The sequence below is a fragment of the Urocitellus parryii genome, chromosome 5 (assembly GCF_045843805.1).
Source record: "Urocitellus parryii isolate mUroPar1 chromosome 5, mUroPar1.hap1, whole genome shotgun sequence".
NCBI classification, from domain to species: domain Eukaryota; kingdom Metazoa; phylum Chordata; class Mammalia; order Rodentia; family Sciuridae; genus Urocitellus; species Urocitellus parryii.
In genome coordinates, this window is record NC_135535.1 from 165,664,231 (window position 1) to 165,684,764 (window position 20,534).

At 51.5% G+C, this 20,534-nt stretch overlaps 1 long non-coding RNA gene across 1 annotated transcript; it reads right to left on the minus strand.

The window, feature by feature from the left end:
• Positions 1-16,030: 16,030 nt before the first annotated feature.
• Positions 16,031-20,171, minus strand: LOC144255158 (uncharacterized). The gene is made up of 3 exons (XR_013343663.1): positions 20,068-20,171; positions 18,566-18,687; positions 16,031-16,673 (listed from the first exon to the last, which is right to left on the minus strand). It is a non-coding gene; the product is annotated as an uncharacterized LOC144255158 (long non-coding RNA).
• Between the last annotated feature and the right edge of the window lie 363 nt (positions 20,172-20,534).

The following is a 20,534-nucleotide window of genomic DNA, read 5'->3' on the forward strand; positions in this document are numbered from 1 at the left end:
GGTTTCTTAGGAAGCATCCTAGAAGCCCCTGAATAAGAGGAAAAGACATAGAGGAGAGGATTGGGCAATGCTAGATCCATGAGTAGAAGCTGGTCCCCTGGATCCCAGGACAGAATTCAGGAATGCTGAGATCTTGAAGCCGAGAGTCCCTCCACCACTTTCAGTGTCCCTCCCAAGAGGCCAGTTGCCAGGGTCTCAGTGAAATTATCTCCTGAAATTCATGCAATGACAGGGAGTCCTGTCATCTCAGTGCTCATAGGCCACCCCTTCCATTTTACTACAGTTCAGGTAGAAAGCTCTTTGCACAGGTAACCCCCTAGCTCTTTACACACATGCACATGCAGGTGCACGTACCAATGAGCTTCCATGCACAGCTAAGGGCCATACTCCTACACACCCATGCACACTGGTCAGGCCCAAGAGGCACCCAGATCAGATGGCATGCCGACTCTGTCTGCCCGCACTTGTTCTGGAATGCCCCCAGATGCCATCAGACTGTGGCAGTGCCTGACAGATGAGCTCACACCCCAGAAACACAGGGGAAATGAGCAGGTCTCAGGTGATGTGCGATTGCTCCCTTTCCCTCTGGTATTTCATTACCTCCCTGACCTCCGATGGCTAATAAAGGCGTCTCGTTCATGCGATTCTAAAATAGCCTCCTAATGTGCGCCAGGGCTATCTCCTAAAATTAATGCTATGACGAGTAATGAGGGTCTCCATTACCTAGTGTCTGCACATGCAAATTCTAATTTTCCCAGAATGAACTAAGTCCTGAAAAGCCCCCTACAGAGATCCTTACTTCCCAGGCTACCAAAGTGTGGCAGGGATAATAGAAAGGACCAGAACCCACAACCAGGCCACCAAGGATAACTGCCAACCATTTACTCAGGATGGCAACTCTGACCACAACCCCCATGGCTCAGTTCTGCCTCTGCTTGGCATTCTGAACCTGTCACTCCACACACAGGTCCAGGAGGCTCCACTGCACTTGACCAGGACTTGAAGTTCCACAGTTTGGTAAAGATACTCTGAGTCTTTCTGTGTGCCAGGAGCTGGACTAGGCACCGGGGAGACACAAGAACAGTGGTCCCATCAGTTCTGTCATCTCTGGGCTCAGAGTGGGTAAAACGGGTGGGGAAGCCCTAGGTGTCCCCGAGCTAAAGGCAGTGAGGGTCTACAAATGTGTCCATGGCGGGGCCCTTGTTGGGAGTCACAGTGCCCCCAGGAGGTTATAACAGTAAAATAAAGGTTTATGTCAGTAACAATCCACAATGGCTTCTTGGAAGAGTGGCACTTAGGGACCATCTATGTTCCATTTGGCAACTGCATAAACGAGAGGAAAATCCAGTATGGACAGGTCCTCTGCCTTTGCACTCTTTGACGACAGTACTCATTTCTGGGATTCCTCCTAAGGTTCGTGACTGTCCTTAGATCCTCCCTCACCACCTGCACCTTCCTCCTTTCCTCCTTCAGGTCTCAGCTTGGAAGTCACCTCCTCCAGGAAGCTGTATGCTCCCCCAGCTCCAGAAGGACTCCTGTTGGAAAACATTCCACCTGGGTTTTTCTAATCCAGCTCTGCCAACCTTCCTGCCCATGACGGTGGTTGGCACACAGCTGTCCAACCCCATACAGCTCTACCTCCATGTATCCCATGTGTTTATATCACTGTCATAGACAGCAGAAAGGTTATTCCTAAGGTTCCCACTTCACAGACGGGGAGACTGAGGCCCCTAGTGATCCAACATCTCATATCTGTAGCAACAGGCAGTTGGAGGGCACAGAGTCATCCTTATCAATGCCAAATCCAGTTCCCTGTCAGGCTCCTGGCACTTCTCAAGTTGAGGGCAGTGTTTGAGACAGCCCTGAAAAGGAATGGTTCATCTTGAGCTTGGGTGTCCCAGCTCCTTGGACATGACAGTATTAATCTCTGGATTCCTCCCAAGTCCATTATTGCATCTCGTTGACCCCTGGTGAGCCCTGCCTTTGCAGCTGAAGGGTGAGTCCTGAGTTCAGGGAGGTGGTGTTAAAAGCAGAGCATAGACCCATCCCCCTGTACTGCCCAAGCCCCCATGGGGCATCTCCATTTGCCCATTGAGGGAGAGCTGCAACAGCTCTTCTGGCCCTGCATGGTGCTGCCTTGCTCCTGAGAGCCGACCTTTTGCCAGTCCTTTCTTTTATCTCCAGCCTGTGTGGCGGCTTCGGTCAATACCTGTGTTCTCCCAAACAAGCGCTATCACCCACGCACAGGAGGCCCCCAAGCTCAGGGACTTCCTCTCTGGGGCGTTCCTGGGGCCATTTATCTGGGCTCAGCAAATCCAGTCCCGTGCACCCCCTTCCTGTGTGGACGACCGCCCACCTCCTGCCCTCCCATGGTATTTCCCAGAAAGTCCACACTGAAGACCGGAAGCATGGCCCCGCAGCTCTGCTTCCTTTCGGAAATCCCACAGGCACAGGGATGGAGGGTGGGGGGCACCTCAGGAAGGGCCTGAGCCACTGTTGTCCCAGAGTGCCTTTCCTGTGTGGTATGTGGCAAAAACTCTGCATCGTCCTTTAGCCCAGTTGTCACTTCCTCCAAAAAGTCTTCTCTGATTACTGCCACTGCCCCCAGAGAACTTTTCTGGCTCAAGGACACACTCGGGGATTTGCACTTGTCCGTGAGGCCATGGAGACCCATGGTGAAGGAAGAGGATTATCTCTACTAGGCCCTAGGAAGACCCTCAGGTGCAAGGTGAAGAAGCGTCAGAGGGAAGAGCACCCGGGTGGACGGAAGCAGGTGAGAAGCCATCCATGTGGCCAGCAGGAGGCGGGAGGCAGGTAAGGAGGGGGGAAGCAGAAAGAACTAACCAGGCAGGACTCCCAGCAACTGGTGGAACAGGGGGACCTAGGAGCAGAAGGGTCCAGCAGGCCTCCAGGATCTGCTCTGGGGCCTAGGGGGTGAGGGGTGTCCCTCGCCTGGCACACCCAAGGGAGAGGAGAATTCCTGAGACAGCTGTGAAAACTCTGTGTGAACACCACAGCCCTGCTTCAACCATGCTTTCAAAACATTCTGTCAAGATGTCTACTGTGTGCAGCTTAGCCAAGGACCCCAGGTCAGCTTCCAGAGTCCCTGTGTCACACACTCCTCGACCACCCCACAGCTGCCTGACCCTCCGTGAAGAGGGTAGCATGCTGCAAGAAGGATGCCGGCCTCCCAGGCCTCCAAGACCTCTTCTCCTGCCTCCCAGGGACAGGTTCTGAGCTCCAGAGTCCACTGTGCCCTCCTGGCCCCCTGCTCCTCTCTTACAGTCACCTGCAGGGGAGCATCCTGTTACAGGGCAGCAGAGTGGCCAAGACCCAGACTCCCAGGACAAATCATGGAGGTCCAAGCCAGTCTTTGGACCTACTAGTGGATACCGTGACTGCTTTGCTCTTTCCCTCTGGGCCTGTTTTCCTTTCTTTGAGAAGGGATGTTAGGACTAGCTACCACACTGGCAGGTTTGAGACTCAAGTGAGCTGTTTCAGGGCTACAGGTACATGTACCTGGCCTCTAAGAGGTGCTCAATGAGTAGAAGCAAGGATTGTCATTATTTCTATGTTGACCAGGGTCACCCTCTGTCCTGGAGGAGGGGAGATGGTAAGTCACTAAGTCTAGCCCACTCTCAAGTGCAGGAATGACCAAGAATATATGGGCAGATTGTAACAGATTTGCACTTGGCACCTCCTCATGGTGAAGTGCAGCCTGTCAGTTATCAGCCGTGGTGGCAATGAGAGTTCAGTGTGAGCTGGCCTCACCCCAAAGGACTTGCTCTTCAGCAGAACCTCAGGGCCATTCTAGGCCACACCCCCACCTGAGCCTGAGAGGTGGCCTTGCCCACTGGCAGCCTATGATGGAGAAGAATGGCTTACCCCCACCACGGGGTCTGCGGGCTGTTCTCACAGGCAAGCAACGTCCCCACACGGAGCTGACAGACCCTGCTTGCCCACTCAGCACTCCACAGAGGACAGGGCAGCGGCCAGAGACCGCGCTGCTCTTGACAAACTCTCCACGTGACTGGGCAGCCAGACAGCAGCAGAATAAAATCAGATGGGAGGAGAGTTGGCCCAGCTTCCTGACCAGGTGCTGAGTGGACGCACAGGATTCACGAGAGCGAATCTAAGAGGGAGAAAATTGGTGGCCTTGGCCATAAAGGGGATTGATTACTCAGGGACCCATCACCCCCACCAAGGTCAGCCCAGTGGCCTTGGCTGACTCTGCTTCCTGGAGGACGGGGTGCCCTCCAGACTTCAATCCATGAAGGTTCAATTAACTAATAAGCGCTGGATCCGGGAGAGGGTGGCCAGGTTTTCCAATGATGAGAAATAGGAGACAGAGTTTTGGGGATCTGAGAAAGTCTGAAACTGACCCCTGTCCAGGGTGGTAGGGGGAACTAGAGAGGAAAATGCCTTGGCTTCGGGTTCAGATGGAGCTAGATTTAAATGATTTCCTTTCAGAAGTCATTTCCCCTCTGTATGACTCAGTTTCCCCAACTGTCAAGTGGGATTGACAATACCCTACATTCATAGAGAGCTTGCTATGTACTGGACCTTCACTACCTACCTCACTTACATTCACTCAGTCAAACTAGTAGTAACCCCGGGAAGTGGCTGCAATTTTTAGGATCAGCCTTTCACAGACGGAGGAAATGTTCCCAGGTCCCATTGCAAGCTGCCAGGAGTCAAATGTGTGCAACCAGCTTGTACCCAAAACCCTGGGCTGGTCCACTCTGCTGTCTTTTAATGGGTCATGCACATACAACACCTAGGGTTCACCCAGATGTGCCAAGAAGCACTAGTGGACTGGGAGCTCTGTCTGGGTGCTGACACCCCAGTGAGAACTTTCCACATGTTAACGCCCAGTAGCCACTGCCATCGCCATCCACACCAGAGGAAACTGAGACACAGAGAGCTCAAGACACTTGCCTGTTACAGACTTATAAGCCACAGAGGTGGTTTTGAACCCAGACAGTCAGTCTCCAGAGCCCCGCACTTAGGCCTCTGCAAAGAGGGGGCTAGTGAGGGTGGCCACCCTCGGCACTTGTCTACCGAGGGTACATTATCTACCAGGAAAAGCTGCATGCAGAGCTCACCACAGGGGTCTCCACATACCCACAGCATCCTGGGCTTTGGGAGGTCCAGAGATGTGCCCTGCTGCTTCAGCCCAGGCTCCTAGCCTGGTTAGGGACCAAGGCAGACTCAGGAATGTCCCTGGTCCTGGAGAGATTGACAGCCGGGAGAGGAAGCCCTTAGTGTGTGAGGCCTTCTTGGAAGAGGTGAGCTAATCAACAGGCAGGACATGGGCTGGGGAGATGTGTATGGAGAAAGTGAGGTTGCTCCTGTGGAGCAGTGTGGCTTGAGCTAGAGCAAGCAGGAAGCTGGCCATCATGGCACCTGCCTGTAATCCCAGTGAATCCTTGGGAGGCTCATGCAGGAGGATCACAAGTTCAAGGCCAGCCTCAGCAACTTAGCAAGGCCTTGTCTCAAGATTAAAAAAAAAAAAGGCAGGGTTGTGGGGCAGGGGTGTGGGGTTGGTGATGTAGCTCAGAGATAGAGCATCCTGGATGTAATCCCCAGTGCCACCATTAAAAAAACAAAAAAAAAAGCAAATAGGTGAGAGGCCAGACGAGTGACCTAAGGCAACGGACAGATGGAGCATCTCTTAGAATCTCCCACTCTAAAATGTCCCACTCTGCCTGGCCCTGGGAAGGCAGGACCGAGAGTGGCCAGTGATAGACAGTGAGTGCACTTTGGGTACATAAACCTGGGAGAGTGGCACAAAAAGCAGCCAGTTCCATCTGGCCCATGGCTCTGCTCAGGTCAGTCCTATCCGTGGAGGAACCCTGGGCCTTCCTCCTGGGGGTCCCATTGTCCTCCCAGTGGCTTTTGCTCCCATCCTCCAGCCAACTGAGACCCCACCATTTAAATCATTACCCTAGATCATTAAGTTGGAATCCATAATGTGGACTCTCCCTCGAGGAGCATTCAGCTGCAAAGTCATAAAATGGCAACGTGGATGGTCATTAACCATGAGGGCTGTTTATCCCGCGGCCTGCTCTGGCCGGTGGAAGTCATGAGGACAGAAGCCAGCATCCCCTCGCTCTCCAGAGTGGAGGTGGTGGCTGCTGCTCTCTGGTGCTTGCATCAGAGCTGTGCTGACAGTGGAGGCAAAGGTCAACCACAGCCCACCCCTCACCAAGATCCCCAAGCCACCTCTCAACACAGCTGTGCAGCTGGCTCTAACACCTGCCCACGCCACTTCCACCCCCAGAATGCCCTCTCCTCATTCCCCTTCCCAACTGTCCTCGGGGAGCCCTCCCTGGCCACTCTGGGTCCAGAGTTCAGTCCATCAGTCCCCCCAGCTCCCACCTTTTCAGACATTCACCTGACCTTGTGGCCACCTTAGTGTCCTGGTCCTCCTTCAGGGACGATGCTCCCAGAGGGCATCAGTTTATTTGTCTCCATCTTCTGTGTCCCCACCACTCCCCTTTCAAACCTGATGCACGACTTTATGTCCAGGAAGTGCTCAAAATATGAACCATGACACCAGAGGGTCACTGCTGCCAGTCTTCGTTGCCCATCTCTACCCAACACGGTCACATGAGCATTTCTACACAGCTCTGAGGACCAGGACCAGCCTCCTCAAAGGGGCTTCTGACCCAGACAAGAACAAGGACCAAGTGCCAACGAACTTGGAAAATACAGACTTAGGAAGGTAAGAGTGTCCTAGGCTCTGACAGTATTAGGGGTGGCAGACCCAGGACTCAATCCAAGGTCTTCTGGCACTGAGGTCTATCTCCCCAGAAAGTGTGGTGGCCCACCTGAAGTCATGTGGTGGAGGTCAGGCAGGGCCGTGAGAACCTAGAGTGTGGGCCACCTCTGCTATATCTCCCTGCATGTCCCTGACCGTCTGGGCCTTAGGATGAAAGGGATGAGTAGAGCAGAAAGCCACCTGTGGCTCAGACAAGTTCTGAGTGGAGCAGCCAGGCCAACTGTCCATCCAACCCAGGACCAGAAAGGACTGGAGTTGGGAGAGGCCTCAGGGCTGTGGGGACCTATCAAGCCTCCCTGGACAGGTGCCAAGCCATATGCTTCCCCTGTTATATAATCTGCTGGCTCTCTACAGACCATGGCTGTCCGTGGCATGGTCAGGGAAGAGGTGAGACCCCATGGCACTTGCCCACCCAGGTGCATTTCAGACTGAGCCAGCCCCCAGGGCCATGGGCAATTTAGTTCCTGAATGTCATTCTCAGACTGTTATCTATTTGAAGCTGCTCAGCATCCACCCACCATGTGGAGCTGCCCAAGCTGACCCAAGAGTCACCAAAAGCCATGTGTGAGGCCATCTAGTCCGGCCCTAGCCAGAGGTTTCCCCAAGGTGTGCTGAGGGAATGAAAAAGGCCCAGTATTGGGGAGAGCAACACAGCAAAGCTGGTCAGTATGAAAGGCTCAGATGAGGCCCCAGGAGAAAACAGGACACATTTCTTAAATACCCTGTGTGCACATGTGTGTGTTTGCATGTGGGTGCTTGCATGGATATGCTTACATGTGTGTGTTTACATGTGGGTGCTTGATGTGCATTTGTAGGCATGAGGAGAGTTGTGCAAGGACACGTAGCTTGCTCTGCAAGGTGAGAATGATGGAGGGTGGTGACAGCTGATATTTGCTTTATATGACTCCATACTCCTTTGCACTCCAATTAGTTCACTGAAGATGAGTTAGGAAATGAGAACTGGCAGCTTTGTTTAACCCAGCCTTTCCCAAGCTCATTTGATGATGTTTTGTGCCATGTCTAGAAGCATCCACTGCAGAGGAGATTGGCACAGAATCTAGTTTGAGGAAAGATAAATATGTCCAGCTTCTACTAGAGAAGATCACGGTCCCTTCTGAGGCTGAGAGGCCGAAGGAAGGATGCAGACGCCTGGTCAACGGCAGAGCCCAGAGCTCCCTACAGTCCAGCCCTGCCTCAGATGCTCTGGCAGGGGTGGTGGAGGCAGTTCAGAAGTGACCTGCTCCTGATGGAGAGAAGGTGAAAGGGCCACAGAGGAGCAGAGTGAGCCAGTGTTGGGCAATGCAAGCCCTTCCAAGAAGAGAACTGAGGTTTAGGATTGCACAGTGACACCTGGACTCATGGACCGAATCTCTGCTCCAGTTCTCCTGGTCCAGCCACTTGCAAGGTGCTTGACCCCTCTGGGTGTCAAGTAGGGGCTAGGTCAGATGACCCCTAGCATTCCTGAAAGGCTCCAGGATTATGGGCTTCCCAATGATCAGCACTGGAACTATCCAGTGAATTATCACCTCTGCTTTAGAAGTGAGGTAACTAAGGCTCAGAGAGGTTAATCCAATTCTTCAAGGTGAACAGAGAGAATGGAACTCAAAATCATCATCCTGGTGTTGGCCTTGTGATCAGGAGTCCTCTGCTTTGAGGCGTCAGGAGCTACTATCTGCTGAGCCAGGCCTGAGACAGGTGGGTGGAGTTTCCAGTCCCGGCTCTAACTCCTATTGGTGTACAAGTTGGACCAGTCAATTTACCATTCTGAGCCTCAGTTTACCCCTCTATTACTGGAAATACCATCTCACTGGTTACATAGGGTCATCCACCACATAAGACAGCCCCAGGTCCATTACGTGTAAGTTTTCACTAAATGAGAACTATTACCGTTACCATCGCTCTATGAATTATCCCAGGGTGGAGAGAAAAGGAGACATAGGGATTTAACTCAAGGTGTGCTGGCCCTGTTTGAAGCCTCAGACCTCCCATCTATAATGGGATGACCTCTGGGAGCCCCTAGATCTATGATATGGATGAAATAAGATCTCTGTGAAATGCTTTTACACAAAAAGGTCTGGAGAAATTCACCCTCCAGCAACCAGAAATCTTTCTCGGGGAAGTGGGTATGTAATTGTATTAGTCAGCTTTCTGTTACTGTAACAAGTACCTGTGACAACTTATAAGGAAGAAAGGTTTATTTCAGAAGTTCCAATCCACGGTCAGTTGGCCCAGTTGCTTTGGGCCCATGACAAGGTGACACATCATCGTGGCAAGCTCGCGGTGCAGCAAACAGCTCATTTCACCACAGCCTGAAGGAAAGAGAAAGAAAAAGGAGCAGCCAGGCTTCCCATGTCCTCTTCAAACACGTGCCCCCAGCGGCCTAACCTCCTTCTACTAAGCCCCACCACCTCCCAGCAGCACCAGAGTCTGGGGCCAAACCTTTAACACAAATCGTTTTGAGATCCATCCAATATTCAAACCATACCAGTGACACATTAGGGTCAGGGGACACAGGGCAGGGACAAGAGCCAAGACACAGCAAAGAGAACATGACAGACACTCCCTGTGTGCCAGGCTCTGAACTAGGAGCTGTCTGAACCAACTCATTCAGTCCCTGTGAAGTCAGTATCTGTTAACCCATTTTATAGGCAAGGAGATGGACATCGGAAGACATTAATTAACAGGCTCAAGGTCACAAGTGTGGTGAAGCAGGACCTCAACTCAAACTTCCCAGACCTTTTATCTCCAAAGTACACACCCTAGCCCGCTGAGGGGCACAGGCTTTGCTGTAACTGCAGAGCCCCAGGACAACCGAGACCCCTCATCACAGAGGGGAGTGTGAATCCCATGTGGAAACCAACCTGTGCCTCTTCTGGGGGCCTGTTGAGTCTCAGAATCTCTGTTCCCCAAGCAAGAAGTGCAAGTCTCTCTCCTTTAGTGCCACAGAGTATTCCCAGCCCCCAGTGTCACCAAGAAGGTGGTCCCTGCTGGCCTGAGAGAAGAGCTGGGCCTGAACTGCTCTGTGTGGTGACAAAGAGCCACTGGCCGGGTGTGGCGGCCACAGGGTGGAGGGCTGCCTCATCCGTCTCCACCCTGGACGCACCAGCCCCAGCGACCCCACTGAGGCGCTGGCTCCCGAGCTTTCAGACACCGCGTGCCGAGTGTTTGTCAGCTCCTGACACTAATGTTATTTAAGGCCCAAAGTCTAATGTAAGGCTTCCTTTTAGCAAGATTGTCTCATTTAATAAAACTCTCTGTCTCTGTCCCCCAAGGTAATCACGTTGATGATAACGCATTCCCTGCGCTGTGATTTGATCTGGGAATAGAATTATCGCGCAAGCCTGGCTTTGCTGTCAGATGTTCTATTTGTTTTTTCCCCCCTTAGAATAGGGGAAGAGGGAACATCCAGGTGAGTGGCTCTGCTCACCTGGGGCTTGCCACTCCACTCCTCATCCCCAGGAGACACTTTCTCATTGACTCCATCAACAGCGTCCCCCAAATACCTGTGCCGTGGGCTGCCCCTACTTCACTGCGCCTCGGGCCAGCCAAGCCGCCTGATCCGCTCGAGCCCCTGCGGATGGGGGGTAAAAAGAACAGAGCCAGCACTGGAGTTGAAGAGTCGAATATAGCTGCGTTCCAATCCCAGCTCTGCCTGTCACTAATCATGTCACCTGGAACAGGTCACTTCACCTCTAAGGCTTTTGTCATTGTCTAAGACACGAGCTACATCACAGGGATGCTGAGGACAGTGGCTGAGCAAGCAAAGGCCCCTGGCACATTAGAGAGGTGCTTATCCCTGGCACCCCTAAACTTGCAGCCCTGAGAGAGACCCTCCCTAATTTCTGTGTACTCTTAAGAAGAAAAAGTGAGATCAAGCATTTCAAGTGCTTTGTTGCTCTCTCCATCACTATCACTGCCATCAGCACCACCATCCCTCACTATCACCACCAGTATCACCATCACCGTCATCATCATCACTATCGTCACCACCATCATCATTACCACCATCATCATCACCATAATTCTTCATCAAGTGAGAAGGGAGAGCCCTTTAAAGCCTGCAAGGGGCTGCCCTGATGTAGGCGGGGTGGATGCAAAGCTGGGAACTCTGCGCTCTGGAGCCCTGGGCTAGTCACTTCACCTCCGCGGTCTAAGTGCTTGTCTGGGAAGCAGTAGCATTCTTAAACCTAGTGGCCCAGGTACATGTACACCTGTGGGAGTGCGTATCACCTACCCCACTTTGCTGTCCATCCCTCAGTTAGTGGACCCAAGCATGGTGGGGGCCTGGTGGGCTTCCAGGAGTCCCCCCAGCCTGCAGATGCAGTTCATGAAGTCACATCTGGCCAGCAACTGGGTCCAGCCAGCAGAGCAGGTGCTTGAAGGCTTCAGGCGGACTGGCTCCTGGGCTCAGTTGGGGTCTGCAGGGCTGATGGCTTCCTCCTGACCACAAAGCATGAGCAGCATGAGCAGCTCCTTGGGAAAGGGCACAGGATACGGAGCTGGGAGAGCAAAGTTCTCACCCTGCCTCCTGTAGGCATTCCCTGGGGGCTTGGGGCATACTGAGCCCAGATGCTTTCTATACATTTGGTATATCATGACAGTCCTGGCACTTAAGAAGGTGACAGAAGATATGATGAAAGAACTTTTTTTAAAAAATGTATGGGCATGGTTAAAAGACACCAGAAAGGGCTGGTAATCACCCCCAGGGTTTGCAACAGAAGGATCTGCTAGCACCCTGAGGGCTAACAATGAAAGGGCAGGGGATGATTTCTGAATCCCAGCAGGATCAGAGCAGCCATGACCACAAGCCAGCAATTACTGACCTCCAGCCAGTCAATCCTGGGGTAGATCACATTTTTCAAATGGCTGCTTCAATATCTCCCCTCTACAAAGTCTTTTTCTACTGCTTCAACTTCTTGAATCTGGATATAGTTGTGATTACAGCAGAAGTAACACTGTGATTTTAAATGTTAGGTCATAAAAAAAGAAGCCACCTAACCTCTCCGGGATGCTGTCTTGGAAGGTGGCCACCATGCTGGGAGGAAGCCCAAGAAGCCATGTGGAGAGGCCACATACAGGTGACTCCAAGCTATCACAACTGAGCTCCCAGCCCCGAGCATCCATTGTAACACATGTGAGTGAGGGAGACTTCAGATGGGTCCATCCCCAGCCTCTGTGTCTTCCAGCCTGAGATCCCAGCTGCTGTGGAATAGAGGCAAGCCATTTCCACATGTACCTTCCAAATTTGTGACCCATGGCTTCTATAGGCAAATTCAAACACTGGTTGTTTTAGGCTACGGTATAATGAGTTGTGCAGAATTATTAAGTGCAACACCTCACACTGGCTGAACTCAGCCAGGAGCCAGTGAATGAGTGTATTCTATGCTTCCATCCATAGGGACCACACTCACAGAGCACTTGACAGGGTAGAAATGGGTGGTGACTGAAGATGAAGGGGCAAGGGAGGAACTAGGGAACATAGAAGGCAATGGCTTTAGGACCAGGGACCTGATGGGTACTGCATCCAGCCTGGCAGATCTAAAGACCCTTTCCTACATCAAAAAGTTAGTCCCTCTGACCTGCTCAATTGTCCCAACTGCCTGAGTATCTTTTGCATCTCCCACCTGCCTTCCCCACCCCTCGCCCAATCCAATCTTGCCCATGCAGCCTGAGAACCAGACACCCCACTTTTCTGATCACCACTGAAACTCAGAACCACGCTGCCTCCTGTCTTGCTCAAACTCTTGAGCCAGTGGAGGCTCAGCACTGGACATGGAAAATGGGAGGTGAGTGTGAGAGCTGCTCTCAAGCTACCCGAGCCTTGCCCTCCTCCTCAGAATTTTCCCCTCACCTCGCTTCTGCAGCCATCTCATCATAAACCCTCCAGAGAACCAAACCACTGCCACTGCAGCCCTTTGCCTCCTGAACCCCACCCCAAAATACCAAAAACAGGAGAATTTGAGGCAGTAGCTGAGTAAGAGGGCTAGTACAGATGAGATCCACATCCCCCAAAACCTAGCAGGGGCTTCTCCAAATTCCACATGCTATGCACCTCCCTTCTGAAGGGCTGGGCAGGGTCACCACTATGCTAGGAAGTCATTACCTATTCAAGGATATCCCCTGCTCCCAAGCCACAGCTTCTCCTGCATGCTGCCCTCCCCACCTCCAGCTCCCGGGATCTTAGCTATTCGCTTACTGAACCATGACTGCCCCGTGAGCAGGGCCGTGTCTTCTTATTGTTCCTAATAAAACAATAACTACACATGGTATTTCAGTGGCTGTTAATAAAAAAAAACTTCACATTTTCTTATCATGAAAATTGAAGCACAGAGAAGGGAGGTGACTTGCCCAAGGTCACCCAGGTGGCAAGGAGTAGAGCCAGGACTTGGAGGTCAAGGCTTCCCCCCCCCCCATAGAATGGTTGATCACATCTCCAGATCCAGCACGTGGCTGAACAAAGAGAAGGCACTTGATAAATATTTGGGGAATTGCACCAAACCTTAGCAGATTCCTGTTGCTTGAATAAAGCTCTGATAACGAATAGAAACCAGACCACCTCGGTGATTTCCAATTCAAACGCTGTCATCCGCCCCATGAATTCTGATGCACTGATGTCTTTTGTTTTTTGGAGGGGTTTTGTTGCTTTCAGCAAGGAGAGGCAGCAGGAGGAGGTACGCGGAGGTCGCCTGGGGAATTGATTCTGCACAGCATTTCAGATGAGAGATGGGGAAACGTTTTAGAACAAATAGATGCTGGTTATCACAACACCACCAAGAGGAAGATGCGCCAGGATTTGGGGTCCCATTTAACAGATGAGAAAACTCTGGCCCCAGGACTCAGGGGATATGTTTGAGGTCACTCAGAGAGGGACCAACAGCAGCTGTCTCGACACTCAGGCTAGGGTGGGGGTTCTTGTATTTCCGCTGCTACCACCACCTCCAAAGTGACTTGCTCTGAACATTATGGCCTCATGGGATGGACAGAGGGCTCAACTCTAGGAAAAGCATATGGCAGTGTCACTACATCAGAGGGCCAGGCTCTGAATGCAGATAGAGATCCTGAAAACAACCCTCCCTGAGGCAGGAAGCACATTGCCCCAAACCCAGTAGCTTTTTTTATTTCCCTTCTTCTGCATACAGCAGGCAGATAATCAGAGCATGCAGACTGACTCTCCCTCACCAATGATTCCTTGCAGAGCAGAAGGAGGGAACCAAGCAATCCACATGCTTCTTGATGACACTGAATTGGTGACACTCTCTGGGCATGGGGTTCCCAGAAGATTGCAGCCCTCAATGATGCTCTCTTCCAGAAGTGCCTAGAAACTCCCCTGCCCATCTTCTGGGATGGAAGGAGTTGGAACAGAGGGTACCCAGCACGAAGCTAAGGCAAAAGTTCTCTTGTCCTTTGACCTTATAACCTTGGGCAAATCACATTTCCTTGCAACTCTATTTCTGCATTGGTCAAATGATGCTCAGACTACCCACTTGGAGTAAATGTGTATCTCCAGAGATTAAATGGTGACACAATACTACACCTGTTTTATCACCACTGTGCTTCCCCTATTACAGCTTAGCCCCACCCCTGCTATATGACTAGCTCCCAGCCCTGCTCCTGACTGGAGCTGTCCAGAGCCAGTCCTCAGGGCTGGAGGTCAGCCACCAGGCCTAGGCCAGAGAAAAACCAGTGGGCCAGCCTGGATGGCTAAGTGTCGTTGCCTATGGCAACTGGCATCAGACTGCATCCAGAGTACAAGGTCAAGGTTTTAGCTGAGGAGGGAGCCGAGCCAGTTTCTCAGGAGCAGTAATAAGCATCAACACAGAAGGAAGCCAAGGCAGGGGTCAGGAACCACAGAGACCAGGCCAGTCAAGAGGCCAAGAGTAGTGTGGGGAGGCCAGCAGCTCAGGAAGAAGGCCGGGAGCCAAGCCCCTTCTTGTTAGGAGAGAACCACACATGGCATAGCTCAGACTGCCAGGGGTCTGTGTGGCCAGAGTCTAGAGTGAGCCAGGCCTCCGTGACCAAGAGTGCAACCAGCACCCCCACTCTGGGTCAGCCTGGGAGTGTCGTGTTCTGGAATATCTGTGTGTACACCTATACCTGACTTGCCTGGTCCCCCACCTCCAAAAATGACTTGGAGCCTTTACACATCTATGAGAGATTTATAAGGATACATAAAAGACCACGATAAAACATAAATTAGAAATGGATAGGGACATAAGAAGAAAACAGAACAAAGGATATTAAATGCCAAAAATCTGACTAATTCCAAAACAAAGACTCTAAAGTCTTAAATGTTGTTTCAAAGTGTCGAAACCTTAAAACTAAGATTTCTGGTAGCAAGTGCAAAAGAGAAATCTGATCATTTACATAAGTAACAAGGACAAGTAGCAGAGGCTGGACCACCAGAAGTCTGGGCGCCCGAGGAGCCCACTACTGCCCAGAGATGCTCCTGAAACCACAGCTAAAGGGGGCCCAGCATCTTGCCACACTGCTGGCACCCACCTGAGGCAAAAGAGTGTCAAGCTGGGTGTGACTGCTCTCTCCCCCTGTCTGGACCTTTCAACCCCTGGATAGTGCCTCTTCCTCCTTTCTCTGTGTTGATCTTGCTGCCTAGACTCAGGGACATGGGTCTCTTAGGTGTTTCCCAGCTAGGGCAGAGTCAGCTTGGAGAGGAGCAGCAGGTGTCCTGTGGACAAGTCACTCCTGGATTCAGAAACACTAAAGTCAGCCTGAGTGTCTTAGAGCAGAAAAGGTTCTTAGACATCAGTTGACACAACTCCTTCCTCTTACAGATAGCAAAAGTGAGGCCCAGGAAGAGAAGGAAGTGATCCAAAGTCACATAGCTGGGTAACTCCAGAAGTCCTGAGTCAGGAGAAAAAAGGCCAGACCAGTAGGAAACATCATCCTCCAGAGGCTGCCATGCTGGGGGGAAGCTCAAGTTGCACACAGAGGCCATGACTAGGCCCTGATGGTGCCAATCCCAGCAGAGCTCAATCATCTGGCCTCTCCAGCTATTTTTCCAGCCAAGGCCCCAACACCATAGAGCAGAGCCACATCATCCCTGCCATGGTCTGCCTGAAACTTGACTTGCAAAATCTGGGCACATAATACTTGCACTTGCATTGCAAGGAGTTGCTGGGAAGGCCAGATGGCTGTGCTCTGCTGGGACTGTCACCAGCAGGGCCTAGTCATGGCCTCTATTTGCAACTTGAGCTTCCCCACAGCATGGCAGCCTTCGGAGAATGATGCTTCCTATTGAAGCAATGGCTCAGGACTACAAGAGCAAATGTTTTAGTGAGCAACATGGAAGTCGTGCCAGCTGTATTGTCTTAGTTTCTCTTTGGTCACATTCAGTGGGGTGAAGAAGTCACTGGTCTGCTCAAATTCAAAAGGAAATTAATGGGAGAGCAGCTATGATTTTAAACCACCACAATCGCATTGGTGGCTCAGCAATCTGCCAGAGATGCACAACAGGAATCCCTCCCCGAAAGATCCACAGAGGCTGAGATGTTCACTTCCTGTGCCGCTGGCCTCTTGCACCCCACCATTAAGTCTGATATCCTCCCCCAAAATGATCAGGAGATTAGACCTGGCACCCATCAGGGCAGGGGATTCCTAGTCTCTGCTTGCATAGCTCTAGTGACAGGAAGCTCACCACCTCACCAGCAGCATTCTAATCTCTAGGCAGTACACACAATTAGAAGTACTTCCCAAATCAGCCTGTCCTTTAACTTCTCCCTGTCATCCCCAGGTCCACAGAGAAGAAGGCAACATGAAACAGGACAAAAGGGTAAAGACTCTGGGATCAGGAGGAAGTGGCTTTGCTTCAAATCTTGGCTTTGCCCTTTACAGGCTCTTCAGCCTTGGTATCTTTGTGCCTCGGCCTCCTCATCTGTAAAATGAGAACAATAATGCCCATTATGAAGGGAGGTTGGGAGAGCCACATGCCATAGCACCCGTGAAAACATCTGGCACACTACAGAGGTCAAGGACATGCTATCTCCTCCACATTCCCCCTTGGACACACCATATTGAGGTGGCTTCTTTAGGCTTACGCACCAGAGACACAATCATATGATGCAAGTGACTGGCCTGAGGAACCACTGGTACAAAAGGACATGTCCTCTGCCACAGTAGCACCTCATGGTAAGCCAGAGGGGCCAGGCATTCCCAGCTGTCTCATGTCAGCTTCTTGGTCCAACTCATTGTCTACTAAGTGTAAAAGAGTCCGTGGTGGGTGGGTGGAGAGATGGATGGATGGGTGATGGACAAGTGAATAGCTTAAATAGGTTTCCAAGTGCCATCAGGAAACACTCATCCCCTTTTAATCCTGGTCCTATTGAATGTCATCTTTTTGGTAAGAAATAGTACAAAATGGATCAGTTTAAACTCAGAAGAGGGCTGATAAAGCACAGATTGCAGGGGTTCTGACTTGGAGGAGAGTGGACCTGGGTGGCTCTGAGACTGCAGTTCTGGCCAGTTCCCAGGTGCAGCTGTGGCCATTGCCCCACAAGTCATGCTCTGAGTCACTCTTGGAGGAAAACAGAATAATTGGCTTCCAGAGGCTTTGCCAAAAAAGCTCATGGTCAGACAGAGTCACCTTGCCTGAAAGAAGTCAGCAGGAGAGGAAAGGAAGGTGCCCCTCCAGTCTGGGGGTGCAAAGGAGGCATGACATCGCCCCTTCTCCCATCTCTACCAATCTTCTGCTCTCATCTCCAGTCTGGACTTTCATGAAAGTCCCTGTGAAACCAGAATGGCTTCACTACAGCAGGGGCTAGAAGACACCACCTCCCTATGGGAGATCAGGCTGCCCAGAAATCCCAATAAATAGACAAGGTATCCAGAGGCCAGGCAGGCCACTCACCTGCTACAACCCTGGCAGCAAGAAGAAAAAGCCCTGAGAAGAAGAGAGTCCCCTGGCTTCACACACACACACACACACACACACACACAGGGGAAGGTCTGACCTCCTCTCTCAGATATCCGCCAGGTCTTACTCACTGTAGGTCCCTTGGCCAATGGTAGCAGAGCCTTGATTCAGGATTTAGCTCAGGCTTTAGCTTGCTGTGTGACCTGAAACATATCTCTTCCCCTCTCTGAGTCTTAGTTTTTTTCAACTGTGAAAGAAGGCAGTTGAACCTGGCCTTGCCTAGGAAAGGACTCCTATTCCAGGAACCACTAATGTCCTCTTTTTTTCTCTCTCTTTCTTTCATCCAAAGTCCTGTGACCCAGGACTGAATCTCTAGCAATGAACGAGAGCAAATGAGAGGAGCCCAGGCTCCTTTTGTGCACCTGATGCATTATCCTTATCTCATTTTGCCTTAACCTCCCACAACCATGATTCTGGGAGTCACCATTCCTGATTTACAGAAAAGGAAACTGAGGAACAGAATAAAGGGAAGAGCCAGGGTTCAGAAGTTAGTGTTTCCACAGATGATCATACACCTCTAAGCTGTGTCCTCCACCCCTGACCCATCCTTGGTCCTCTAGCTCTATGCTGGGGTGGGGGTCACCCTTCCTGAGCAACCTCCATCACCCTCCAAGATCCGTGCCCTACAAGGACATGGAAAGACCCAAGGCTGAGGGGTCACCCCGATCAGATTCAGGTGTTCCAAGCCAGGCAAGGGCTTCTACTCCCTCACTCCTGAGAAGGCAATGCCAAGTCGCCAAGTCAGGTTGCTCAGACCCTCCCTCCACAGTGGTCACCCTGAATCGTGAGTGCCCTGGGAGTGCTGACAGGGGCTTCCTAGGCTCCTGCACCCACCTGGACTTCTCATCACTCACCATGAGTGCTCACATGTGTCCCAGGCTGTGGAGCAAGCCCCACTCAAGCAGTAACAGCATGGCACAAGAAATGGAATGTGTTTGGCTTCTGCACACTTATCCACAATCTTGCAATCCTGAAACTAGAAGGATGCTGTTTTAACTCCAACATACAAGGAAGTTTAGTGTCATTATGGAAAATGAACTTTATCTGAAGTTATGCAGGGTGGGAGCATGACCTTGTCAGTGCTTGGGGCCTAAAGGTCTCAGCCACATTAGGCCCGAAGCCTTATCCTTCCACTTTGAAGATGTGCCAGTCACTTCCTACTGCCTGGAACACTTCCCCTCTCCTCTTCTGCCTCCCCCAAATATGCTCATCTCTCATGGCTTCCTTCACCTCATGTGTCCTCCAGGAAGTTGTTCCCAACCCCATTGCCACCCATCTCAATCCCAGCTCCAGGCCTGGATTGCTGAGCTCTGGAACTCAGGTATTCCTTGGGTTGTTTTGTAGGTTCTTCTGCTATTTTTCAGGGTGAGGCAGGTGGCCCAACCAAAAGGCCCTGCGGGGACATCAGACACCATCTCAGACACTGGTTCTTTCACAAGGTCTGTGAAGTTGAAGGCCTTATTTACCAATGACGCCCTCCCTTTTGCAAGCACACTGTGGCACCTTCTAAGGGTGACATGAGATAGCTCAACAGATTGAATGCAGAAGCAAGCACAAGAACACAGCTGTCTCCTCTGAAGTAAATCACTGAAGAGTAGCACAAATGTAGTGATGGTGCTGTTCTGCTCAAATTTCTCCCTTTTAGGAAACACTTATTTTATGAAAAATACGTTACCTATGTTCACGGAATGGCATAGTCTTGGTACTTTTAAAGAATTGACAAATATTTTATAATTTCTCTATTTCAGTTACTAATATGATAAAAATTGAGAGACGGGTTGTTAGCCATGTAACCGAAACAACTCGGGGCTCCCAGCAACTTAGAAGAGTAAGAGTCCTGAGGCCCAATTTGGGATCCACTGATTGGAGGAGGTTCCCGCCTACCATAGCTGATTGGATGAGGGGTGGAGCCTGACCAAAGGTCAGCCAATCCAGAGGCAGACAGTGTTACGTGAAGAGGCGGGGCAGAAAGATGACTTCCGCTGTGCTGTGCAGAGTGAATTGGGCTGGCGGGTCGCCAAGAGATCTGGGAGAGAAGTCAAGAGGAACTTCGAGACCATGGGGCCGCCACATCTTTGAAGCTCAGGGACTCAGGCCCAGGCCAGACACACGGAGAGGAAGAAGGAACGCGGTCGTTTGCACGGAATAGAATCAAGTTAGAAGCAAGGGACCTGGATATGCACAGCGTCACGTGTGAACTGCAGCTCCAGAACGGATGCACCCCGTGCTCCCTGGTTCCCAAAAGGTCTACACCACACGCCCGGCTCTGAAACACCCTGGTTTCATTCACCCAGGCTCCGAAGATGGGGCTTGTCACTTGGCCCTCCTCCATTCCTTGAGCCCCTCTGTCCCTTACCATCTTCAGAGCTCAACCAATGATGTCTGCGCGGCTCCCGGCCCCTCCGGACCAGCAGCTGAGCAGCAGTTCCTCCCATCATCACCGTGGAGCTGATGAATGCGGCTCAGGGAGCAGGGAGGGCTCTGGAGGGCTGACATCATCACACATGGACAGGCTCTCGACAGGTGCAGCTAATATTAGGACGCTTGCTCCTGCCTCCACCGCTACTGTTATTATTAGTGGTGGTATTAATATCACAGCAGGAAATGGTCTTCAAGGTCACGGAGCTCCAGCGCTTGATTTTATTGAGGGATAAACAGGAAGGCCAGGAGTGGGTCAGAAGCAGAGCTGGAGTCAGCGCTCACTCTCCTGTCCTATCTGCAAAGTCCTAGTGAGACTGTAAGCTCCCTGGGGGCAGGGGATATCCAGCACTGTCCACACCCTCGAGACCATCTGTTCCTTCTCTTGGGAGTCATTTCTTTGAA